Genomic DNA, 12,524 nt, shown 5'->3' with positions numbered 1-12,524 from the left:
TTTCTATGATCATCAAGTCATTTTGGCAGAACTCAAAATGCCCCCCTACTTTTTCCAGCCATTTCCAGGTGCCATTGCTGTGTTACCTGGAAATGTAGCCACATTTCTTTTATCTAGTTTACGAAGAGAACTCTAACTGGGGTGAAAATGCAAGCCCATGTAAAAAAATTGTATCTCTAAAATTTTTAAAAGATCCTCTGGTGGGAAAAGGAGGTTTAGCAGAACAGATTTTTAAAACCAGTTTACTTTTCATCTCCTTTGTAGTCGTCCAATTATTCTAACAAAAGAGACTGAATTAAAAGGTTAATGGGCAGGAAGTATGAGGAGCTGATGTAATTTAAGGCACTTACATAATTTTATTATATCTAATAATGGATTCTAAATGAAATATCTTTTTCCCTTTCATTTCAGTACAGTCGTGTTTCAAGAGGCAGTAAAAGCATTTTCCTTTCCTTTCTGCCTTTTGAACAAAAAAAAAAAGAATCAAAAACATTATCAATTGGCTTTAAGTGTTCTTCGTTGAAGGGTGAGAAAAGTATTTAAGCTGGACTTCTCCATAGAAGTTAGAACTCCAGAACAGTGCTACTCAAAGTGTGGCCCAGGCAGGCGTGGATCTGTGAATTATTTGCTACCCATCTGCCATAAGGAAAGTCAGAAATTAAGAGTAAGCATAGAGAAATCTTATAACCATTTGACATTGCGGCGACACCCAAGCGTGTGCTCAGCAGCCTCATCCTATTACACAGAGTGTGGACCAGCTCACAGGACGGATGATGAGTGCCTTTCTGTACACTGGAGCCACGTATTGGTCTGCAATGGGTTGGAAATTTAAAAACTGGTCTTTTACCCCAGATGGTTTGAAAATCGTTGTTCTAGGCCAAGAATTACAAATTAAAAATTATCTGGTACCAGAAATATTATTCTTGCCTGAAATAAAAATATTAGCTGTTGTTTTAAAGAGGAAACTTAGCAAAAGGGAAAGCTAAATGTATGTGTAGAAGATTTATGCTGCAAGGACTTATGTTTGTTATTTTCATGTTCTCTGTTTAAATTATTTATGATGTTTTAATATGATTTTTCTACCTCACAGTTCAGTTTTCCTCTCTACTTTATCTGGTTACCTTTGACCTATTCCTGGGGCTAGTAAAAAAAAAAAATCTAACATTAGGGATTTAGCTGTAAGACACTGATTCTCAGCCAAGGTGATCCTTCTCCCCCGGGGACATTTGGCAATGTCTGGAGACATTGTTGATTGTTACAGTCTACTGGCATCTGGTGGGTAGAGGTCAGAGATGCCCCTAAACATCCTATAATGCATAGGATAGTCCCCTACAACAAAGAATTGTCCAGTCCAAAATATCAATAGTACCAAGATTAAGTAACCTTGAAGTAAGATAAAATAGTATTTTAAAAAAATGACCACTGTTGAGCAAATTTAATTTTGTGTTACACCTCAGACTGCCTATTGCCTTCATAATATTTCATAGGCCCTGATGCTTTCACAAGTTTTAGAAAATAGTGGATTAGTAAATTGGGGGAGCTGAGGCCAGGATGGGTCACAGTTTCCTAAGATATGATAAGGTTTACGATGGGGAAACTTAGAAATTCTGATCCTGACTCATACACCCAAAATCATTGCTAGGTTCTGATAATTTTACTAAATTTTAAAGTAGCAGTGTCACTGGGAGAAAAGCTATATGGGAAGCTTAACATTTAAGTGAGTCCCTTTCTTTTGTGTGCCTCAGATTGTTGCATTCCTGATTGGCTGGTTTGGGTTTGTTTGTTGGCATTAGTAAGAACTGGTTTGGAACACTGAATTCTGTAACTTTTAGAGGAAATACTTCCTTTTTCTGGACTGTTGGGTCATAAGTTTGTTCTCTGTATTCAATTTATATACACATTGGTGGTATTTATAATGATGTAATGCCTTTTAGGTTTAATTCACAGAGTTGGTGTTATTTTTATAAGAAGTAAATTCACAGTTGGGCCTGACACAGATCATTAGTGATTTAGTTTTCGTTCTGGCATCTTTCTGGCACATTAAGCCAAACTCACAAAGGGATATTTTAAATCTTATATTAGATATATCGTGTGGGCGAGAACAGGATTCCTACTTGCAATGGAATTCAAAAATGGCATCCTTGGGAAGTTGTTTCTCTTGAGGGAGGTTTGGGAAGGAATGTAAATAAGGCCTGTAAATAATAAATTCAGAAATGATACAGAGTATTATGACTTTTGGTCATTAGGCGGAAGGATGCCATTATGATGTAAATATTTTGGTGGCTACAAGACTTTGAATACGTTGAGAAAGCTGCTGACTTAGTAGTTTGCAAAGTGGTGTGGAATTGGGTATTCTGATGTTCAGAATACTGTGATGTTTTTTGTTATTGTTGGTAATTGATGTTGTGACAACCCCCCTCTCCTGCCCTTCAGGGAGAAAGCAACAGCTAGGGCTGCATGCACTAACCCTGAGATCTGTGAGGAAGACTGGAGTGGCCTTGGTCAACTGAATTCACATGGTTTCATTTGGACTCCTAGGTTTTTTCGTGTCCCTTGTGCATAGAGATTAGAATTATCTCTGTGAAGTCTAGTGTAATGGGGTAGGGAGGGACTAGGGTTAGGGGCTGGAGGTGAGAAGTTCCTATTATGATCTGTTCTGAGCCCTGGCATTGTATTTTGTTGGTGGTGTCTCTGGTGACTTGCTTTGTGCTTTCATATGGTCACACTATCTTCTAACTCAGAAAAGGGGGCACTTGATTCACTTGCTTATGATGGGCAACGTTTTCACTGATTTTTGTTACTTTTGTATTTCAGTCTTTCTACCCGATATTTTTTAGTTCCTCAAGCATTATTTTCTTCATTGATGCTTCTTTAGAAATAAATGAAAAGTTTTTTTTTGGTCAAGAGAAGTTTGGTTGGTTTTTAACATGTCCTTGTTTTAAAAGGTGGCACTAACTCAAGCTACTATGTGATGGGATGATATGGAGCTTTCATAATTGAAAAAGGACATTTAGCATATTTTGACCTTCCATGTGGATAATTTTACTACTATTAATTTCTCATTGGCAACTATGGTTTGACGGGGCCAAGTTTTTTATATCCTTCATTTGATTTTTGGACCTTTGTCAGCACACTAATAATCAGTGGGGTTTAGGGTAGAGATTGTGTGCTTGAATGAAGAAGGTCTAGAAGTAACATGCTTGGGGGCTTTGAGTTAAGTGTCAATTTGAGATACATGTCTTGGTTGGTGACATGTAATGGATATGGGTAGTCTGTCAAGCAGACCGTGACGCTTATAATCATGAGTTTTTTAGAAGCAGAAAAACCTACTAAACAGTTTCACCTTTTCCAGCTATCTAAAGCCCCTGTGAAGCATCTACTACTACCAGCAAAGCACGCAAATAGGGCTGCAGAGCCCTCCGGGGGATTTACTTAGGCTCAACTGAACGATTAGATACACTCAGATTCACAAACGGCCACATTTGGCATCAGAATAATGTAGAAGGATATATAATGGGAAGCACAGGACAGATCCATATGTTTCCCCTTCTGTGGAAGTCCTTGCAGCCTTCCATGGTGCTTAGCTCAGGTGCAAGGAGACAGAACCATATCAGGTAGGTAAGGAAGCCACCCTTACCTTTTTATCCCACAGGAGAAAGTATCTCTTATAACAACTCCATGGACGTAGCTTCCAGGATTTCTGCAAAAGACATGCTTGTACAAGAGTCATAGCACCCCAGGAAGCCCAAAGCTTGGCTTCCTATCAGGTATTTATAATTCTTACAGTTTCAGATGTAGTTTACCAATTAGGAGTCATTTCTACCATAAGTAATGTTGCCTAGCAACATAGTTGACATGCTACTCTTATCAGGTTGCTAGGGGAACAGAGCTAGAAAGTTAACCAGAGGTCAAATTCTCATGTAGACAGGGAAAAAGGTTTTACTTCTTTACCAAACAGTGTGCTAAGAAATTGTACAATAGGGGCTCCACCTAATTCCTATAACATACAGAGTAATTTCCTATTAAAATATAGACGCTACCAACTCATTTTTATTTTCTTGAATGGTGTTCTTTCTTTGTGTTAAGTTGCTTGTGATCAATATACTGTTTGCAACTTTTACTGAGGTATGGTTAAGAGTTGGGAAACTAGTCAAAGTGGTCCCATCAAAATGTCATATCTCCTTCATGTAACTATTGAAAGCAGGTTTAGTATGACATACTATAGGAATATTATTGAATGGAAATTTCTGAGGATCCCATCAATCATACTTTGATGGGAGCCTATGTCCACTTGACAACCACTAACTCTGGTTACTTAGTAACAGTGTTGAAATCCTAGCCTCTTATTGCTATATAATGTGGTGCTACTCTTGCCTGCTTCTGCTGCTCCTGGCAGATTAAAAGCTGAGGATAGTTGGTTACTTATTCCACAGTTATCCAATAAATATTTATGGAATGTTTACTATATTCCAGGCACTAAGGGTACATCAGTGAACGAGCACCATCCCTGCCCCCAAGGGACTTGCAGTGTAATCAGAGAGACTAGCAATTAAGCAGTTACAACACAGTATGTTGAGTATGACAATAGGGGCAAGTACAAGATTCTCTGAGAGCATCTAATTTAGTCTTTAGACCTCAAGGAAAGCTTTCTTGTCTAAGTGACTGTTATTGTGGTCTTTTCCATCCAATAAACTTTTAACTGCAGGCTACTGTTTACAAACAGTATTTTAGACAGTTTCAGAAATGTCTGCCTTTTCCCAGACATGGTGGCTTCTGATACTAACAGTGTTTAAATTAGCTGTTTTATTCAGGTATGTAAAAATCATATAAAAATTTTAAGATATCCTAGTCTTTAGAAAATGTGAATCAGATTCTATGGTTTTCTTATTAACACACATACACACACATGGCAAATTCAATATTGTTCACTTTAATATGTATCATATTATTTGATTCTAATTTATTCATTTTGTTCATAAAAACTTTAAAAAATAAAATGTATATAATACTATCTTGAAATTACTTTTGCTAACCTCACTAACTGAATTTTGAAATATAAATTGGGCATGATTCATGAAATTTGATAAGGACAATCTTATTTGAAACAGAAAATCACATGTTTTTAAGCCAACCTCCCGTATAATATTATGGTATCTGAGTGGAAATGTATTTAAGGTATTTCTTGACTCAGTGGATTTTAATAAATATGTTGCAAAACTAATTTTATTTAAGTCCTGTAATAGCATATGTTATTAGTAAAATAGATTAGCTACTTTATAAATTAAAAATCCCTAGAAGCAAAAACAAACAAACCAAAAAAACCTAGAAGCCATGTTCCCATTTGTTAATGAAATACTTATCATGTTTGGGTATTAAAATTAATTTAGGACTCTCCTGAAAGCAGTGAGTAGACAGGATAAAACTGTCTGAATCAGCTGTTCTGGGGCTCCAGAGATCAGGGGAGTTTTGTGTAGCATCCAGGGAAGTATGGGAGAAAAAAACACAGAAACCCTGGCCAGAGACTGAATCATTCAGACTGTGGCTCCTGGAGCCAATCTCCCACCGTCTAGGCAAGCAGTGCCAAGTGCTCCTGCTTAGCTGCTGTGGACTGGGACAGCCCCGGGAATCCTCTGCCCCAAGTACAGAGGCGTACACAGCCCACTATTGATCTAGCTATTGGCTGGTGAATTTAGACTGCTGGATCCCGCTGTTCTAGCCCAGCCTGGTCAAGCACCACGGCACCATTGTCTCCATCACAGCAGAATGGGATCTGGCAAAGGGCCCCAAACAGTCTACTTTCCAAGGACTGAGGGGAATAAGTTGCTGAAGCTTGCCATCTGCTGGCCAGATTATGAAAGTGCACTTTTGGGGAAATGTCAAAAAAGGAGTTTTGGTGAAGAGGACCATTAGCTGGGCAGCCCAGGCAGGCCAGAAAAATGCGCCCTTCAGAAATGGCAGGGAGGAGAAAGACTTTTTGGAGTCTTTCCTGGACCTCTCCCCAGGGCCCTTTGGATCTGGTTTGTACCCTCTATACAGGTACCTAACCCCATTTTGGCTGGGAAATATTGAAGAACCAAGAAACAAAGAAGAGCCTTAACACAAACCCTTCATTACAAAATCTTAGATAAGAGAGAGAAAGTGACCTTCAGAAGAAACTCATCAAGATATTCAGATGCCCACATATCAGCAAAAAATTATAAGCATACTAAGACACAGGAAGATATGGCCCAGTCGAAAGAACAAATTAAAAAATCAGAGGAGATACAGAATTTGAAACACCTAACCAAAGGTATTCAAACAAATCTCCTAAATCAATTCAGGAGGTAGCTTTCTAGAAATAAAGGATATTAAGAAGACATTGGGTCATTGGAATTTATTGCTTTTTGTTGTTGTTGTTAGGCAACTTTTTTTTTTTGGCATGGGCAGGCACCAGGAATTGAACCCAGGTCTCTGTCATGGCAGGCGAGAACTTTGCCACTACAAACCATTGCCCGCCCTTAACTTTTTTTTATTGTGAAATATTACATATATGCAAAAAGGTACAAATTTCCAAGTACATTTTAACAAGTAGTTATAGAACTCATTTTAAAGTTTGGTATGGGTTACAGTTCCACAACTTTTTCATTTTTTCTTCTAGCTGTTCCAAGACACTGGAGAAATATCAATGTAATGATTCAGCAGTCATACTCATTTGTTAAATCCTGTCTTCTCTGATATACTTCTCCTTCTCTTTAAATAACATATATACATCAAAGCAATACATTTCAAAGTACATTGCAACAATTAGTTGTAGAACAGATTTCAGAGCTTGGTATGGGTTACAATTCCACAATTGTAGGCTTTTATTTCTAGCTGCTCTAAGATACTTGAGGCTAAAAGGAATATCAGTATAATGATTCAGTATTCATACTCATTTGTTAAACCCAAATGCTTTTTTTGAATATATGTTATTTTTCACAATAAAGAAAAGAAGACATTGAGTCAGTATAAAGAAGAATTTGAAAGCATGCAAAGAAAAATAACAGATCTCATGAGAATTAAAGTCATAACAGATGAAATTAAAAATATACTAAAAGCATACAACAGCAGATTTGAAGAGGCAGAAGAAAGGATTAGTGAGCTAAAAGACAAAGCATCTGTAATAAAAAAAAAAAAAAAAAAGGACAGATAGAGGAAAGAATTGAAAAATTTGCTGGGGTTGCAGGAAAACAATAAACAATATGAAGTGCAAAAACATACCTATCCAAGGTGCTCCAGAAAGGGAAGAGAAGGGAAAAGGGCAGATGAAATATCTGAAGAAATTAATAGCTGAAAATTTCCAAATTCTTATAAAAGACATAAGTATGCATATCTAAGAGGTGCCATGTACCCCAAACAGGACCAGTCTAAATAGACCCACTCCAAAACACATACTAATCAAACTGTCAAATGCCAAAGAGGAAGAGAATTCTGAAAGCAGCAAAAGAAAAGCAATTCAGCACATACAACAGGTGCCAAAAAAGACTAAGTATCAATTTCTCATCAGACACCATGGAGACAAGAAAGCAGTGGTATGATATATTTAAGATACTCAAGGAGAAACATTGCTAACCAATAATTATTAATCTGGCAAAAACTGTCCTTCAAATTGAGGGAGAATTTTAAATATTCACGGATAAACAGAAGTTGAGAGAGTTTGTTAATGAGGGACCTGCCCTACAAGAAATACTAAAGGGAGTTCTGTAGGCTGAAAGAAAAGATAGGGGAGAGAAGCTTGAAGGAGAATGTAGAAAGGAAGATTATCAATAAGGGTAACTAAGGGAATAAAAGAGAGATAAAAATAAGATATGATAAATAAAAACCAAAGGGTAAAATGATCGAAGTACTGCATTTACAGTAATAACATTAAATGTCATTGGATTAAACTCCCCAATCAAAAGACATAGACTGGCAGAATGGATTAAAAAATATATATGATCCATCTATATGCTGTGTACAAGAGACTCATTTTATTTTTCTCTCATATCATGCATTTTATTGGTAAGCAGTTATTTCCTGTTCCACTTTAAAATTCATCATCCACAAAACAATCCTTTTATAAATTTAAGCCTCCTAAAATGAAGATACAGCTCCATCTAATGGAAAAAAATAACTAATTACAGCCCTTTCTGGAACTAAGAATTAACTCAATATTTCTATAAGTGTGTGTAACTACATACTCACATACACACACATATAACGGATGAGTTTCTGAGCCCAAGAGACTCATTTTAGACTCAAAGATACAAATAGGCTGAAAGTGAGGGGGCTGGAAAAAAATATTCCACACAAGTTGTAACAAAAAAAGAGCTGGGGTAGCTATACTAACATCAGATAAAATAGACTTTAAATGTAAAACTGTTATGAAACATAGAAGGATATTATATACTAATAAAAGGGTCAATTCACTAAGGAGAAATAACAATCATAAAATATCTCGGCACCTAACCAAGGTGCCCCAAAGTACATGAGGAAAACACTGGCAAAGATGAAGGGAGCAATAGATGGCTCTAAGCTAATAGCAGGTGATGTCAATATACCACTCTCATCAATAGATAGAACATACAAATAGAAGATTAATAAGGAAACAGAGAACCTAAATAATATGATAGATGAACTGGACCTTGCAGACATATATAGAATATGATCCAACAGCAAGATACACATTATTTTCAAGTGCTCATGGATCATTCTCCAGGATAGACCACATATTAGGTCACAAAACAGGTTGTAAAAACTTTAAAAAGACTTAAATTACACGAACACTTTCTCTGATCATAATGGAATGAAACAGGAAATATATCACAGGAGTGACATTAGTGAATAAACTTGGAGAATTTCGTTGGTAACAGAGACCATCAGGAGATAGAAATAGGGTAAGATACTGGGTAATTGGAGCTGAAGGGATACAGATGAATGTAAAAACTCAGAAATGGACAGCACAATACTACCTAACTGTAATACAATTATGTTAAAACACTGAATGGAACTGAACATGAGAATGATAGAGGGAGGAGGGCTGGGGGCACAAATGAAATTAGAAAGAAAGACGATAAAGACTGAGATGGTATAATCTAGGAATGCCTAGAGTGTATAATGATAATGACTAAATGTACAAATTTTAAAAATGTTTTTGCATGAGAAAGAACAAAGGAATGTCATTACTGCAGGGTGCTGAAAATAAATGGTAATTAATATTTAAAATTTCAACTTATGTGTGAGACTAAAGCAAAAAATGTTTATTTGGTACAGAATTTATATTTTGACTAGTGCATTTCCTAATATAATTTATATAGACAACTTAATTGAACACCATAAGTACGTGGAAACTTGAGTAAGACATAAGATTTTGTCGGTTTGTCCAGAGTAATGCCCCAATAAATCCCAGAGTGATTTGAACAGTGAATAAAAAAGTATTTGCAAAGTCCACTTTGGGGAATGGTGAGAAAGGGGGAAAATTCAACCTCCCTAGGTTGAATTCATGATGTTCTCACATGCAGTGTGGATAATCAAAGCTATAGGCTGAGCCCCCAGTCTTGGGGGTTGTTCATATGAAACTTAACCCCACAAAGGATAGGTCAAGCCTACTTAAAATTAGGCCTAACAGTCAACCCCAAGAGAACCTCTTTTGTTGCTCAGATGTGGCCTCTCTCTCCAACCAACACCATAAGCAAACTCACCACCTTCCCCCTGTCTACGTGGGACATGACTCCCAGGGGTGTGGACCTTCCTGGCGACATGGGACAGAAATCCTAGAATGAGCTGAGACTCAGCATCAAGGGATTCAGAAAACCTTCTCAACCAAAAGGGGGAAGAGTGAAATGAGACAAAAGAAAGTGTCAATGGCTGAGAGATTCCAAACAGAGTTGAGAGGTTATCCTGGAGGTTACTCTTACAGATTAAGTAGATATCACCTTGTTAGTCAACATGTAATGAAGAGGCTGGAGGGAACTGCCTGAAAATGTAGAGCTGTGTTCCAGTAGCCATATTTCTTGAAGATGATTGTATAATGATATAGCTTTCACAATGTGACTGCGTGACTGTGAAAACCTTGTGTCTGATGCTCCTTTTATCTACCTTGTCAACAGATGAGTAGAACATACGGAATAAAAATAAATAATAGGGGGAACAAATGTTAAGATAAATTTAGTAGATTGAAATGCTAGTGATCAATGAAAGGGAGGGGTAAGGGGTATGGTATGTATGGATTTTTTTCTGTTTTCTTTTTATTTCTTTTTCTGAACAGATGCAAATATTACAAGAAATGATCATGATGATGAATATGCAACTATGTGATGATATTGTGAATTACTGATTATATATGTAGAACGGAATGATCAAAAGTTAAAAATGTTTGCATTTGTCTGATGTTTTTTGGTATTAAAAAAATTTTTTTTTAATTTTTGAAATTTAAAAAATTTCATTTTTTAACTGAAATTTAAATTTAAAAAATTTTTTTAAATTAAAAAAATATATCACAGGAGGAAAATTGACAAATATATAGAGGGTAAACAACAATCAGTGTGTCAAAGAAAAAATTGTAAGAGAAATCAGTAAATATCTCAAGAACAAATGAAAATGAGAACACAATATATCAAAACTTAAGGGATGCACTGAAGGTAGTGCAGAGAAGGAAACTTATAATGCTAAATGCCTACAATAAAATGGAAAAAAGAGCTAAAATCAAAGACCTAACTGAATATCTGGAGGAAATAGAGAAAGGACAGCAAATTAATCCCAAAGGAAACAGAAGGAAAGAAATAACAAAGATTAGACCGAAAAGAAATGAAATTCAGACAATAAAAAAAATCAATAAAACCAAAAGTTCTTTGATAAGATCAATAAAGTTGACACACCTTTAGCTAGACTGACAAAGAAAAAAGAGAAGATGCAAATAAATCAGAAATAAGAGGGGGCTCTTATTTCCATGGGGGCTGACCCCATGGAAATAAAAAGATCATAAGAGGATACTATGAACAATTGTATGCCAACAAATTATACAATTTAGATGAAATGGGTCATAACTTAGAGACAGACAAACAACCTATACTGACTTGAGAAGAAATAGGACACTTCAACCAACCAAACACAAGGAGACTGAATCAGAAAACCTCCCAATAAAGGAAAGCCCAGGACCAGATGGCTTCACAGGTGAATTCTAGCAACGATTCCAAGAATTACTACCAATCCTGTTTAAAACTCTTCCAGAAAATTGAAGAGAAGGAAACACTACCTAATTCATTCTATGAAGCCAACATCTAGCTAATACCAAAGCCAGACAAAGGTACTACAAGAAAAGAGAATTACAGATTATGCTGGTTTGAAACTGTTGTGTACCCCAGAAAAGTCATGCTCTTTAATCCTCATTCAATATTGTTGGAAGGATCTTTTTGATTGTTTCCATGGAGGTGTGGTCCACTCAATTGTCGGTGATAACTTTTGATTAGATGGTTTCCATGGAGATGTGTCTCCACCCATTTGAGGTGAGGTTGCTTACTGGAGCCCTTTAACCATTTTGGGAAAAGCTGCAGTGCCGACAGAGCTGATTCTGCTAGAGAACTTTGGAGATGCAGAAGGAAAATGCCCCTGGGGAAGACATGAAATGAGGAGAGAAAGATAGCAAATGTTGCCATGTGCCCTCCCAGCTGAGATAAACCCCAAACTTCATTGGCCCTTTCTGTAGAGGTAAGGAATCTTTCTCTGGATGCCTTAATTTGGATATTTTCAGAGCCTTAGAACTGGAAACTTACAACTTAATAAATTCCCTTTTAAAAATCCATCCCACTTTTGGTATATTTCATCCTGGCAGCTTACAAACTGAAACAGACAACTATCTCTCTAATGAATATAGATGCAAAAATCCTCAACAAAATGTTTGCAAATCTAATCCAACAGTATATTTGTGCTGGTTTGAATCTGTTATGTATCCCAGAAAAGCCATGTTCTTTTCATTCTAATTCAATCTTGTAGGGTAGACCTATAGTTTAGGGTGGAATCTTTTGATTAAGTTGTTTCCGTGTGACACACCCGATGATGGGTATGACCTTTTGATTAGCTGGAGAAATGACCCTGCCCATTCAAAGTGGGCCTTAATTAGTTTACTGGAGTCCTTTAAAGGGGGAAACATTTTGGAGAAAGCTCAGTCAGACACAGACATTTGGAAATGCTTGAAATGTTGACGGAGATTCTTAGAGAAACCATATAAACACACGCTTGAAGAGAAGAAATCTCCAGCCCCAGGAGATGCTAAGCTAAGAGATGAAACCCAAGTTTTGTCCCCAGGTAGCTAAATGAGGACTCACAAACTCTTAGAGAGGAAGCAACTTTGATACCTTACTTAAAGCATCAAAGATACAAGTCATTTTTTGTTTGGTTAAATCAACCTGGGGGTAAACAGGAAATGTTCTCAAACTAAATCTATGTTTTGATTTGTATAAAGTCAGGTTGAGATACCTTACTGACCCTTGATTCTTCCAGAATCAAGAAGCTGGAAGCAATGGAACTGG

General features: G+C 36.7%; 1 long non-coding RNA gene across 1 annotated transcript in view; it reads right to left on the bottom strand.

The window, feature by feature from the left end:
- Window positions 1–12,524, bottom strand: part of LOC143674571 (uncharacterized) — an 88,305-nt gene that overhangs the window by 4,032 nt on the left and 71,749 nt on the right. Inside the window, exon 2 of the long non-coding RNA XR_013171115.1 lies at window positions 3,638–3,700. This is a non-coding gene — a long non-coding RNA (uncharacterized LOC143674571). The remainder of the gene's footprint in view (window positions 1–3,637; window positions 3,701–12,524) is intronic.

The sequence above is a fragment of the Tamandua tetradactyla genome, chromosome 2 (genome assembly GCF_023851605.1).
Source record: "Tamandua tetradactyla isolate mTamTet1 chromosome 2, mTamTet1.pri, whole genome shotgun sequence".
Lineage (NCBI taxonomy): Eukaryota > Metazoa > Chordata > Mammalia > Pilosa > Myrmecophagidae > Tamandua > Tamandua tetradactyla.
The sequence above is the reverse complement of the archived record's forward strand: the minus strand, read 5'-3'. Positions and strand labels throughout refer to the sequence as shown.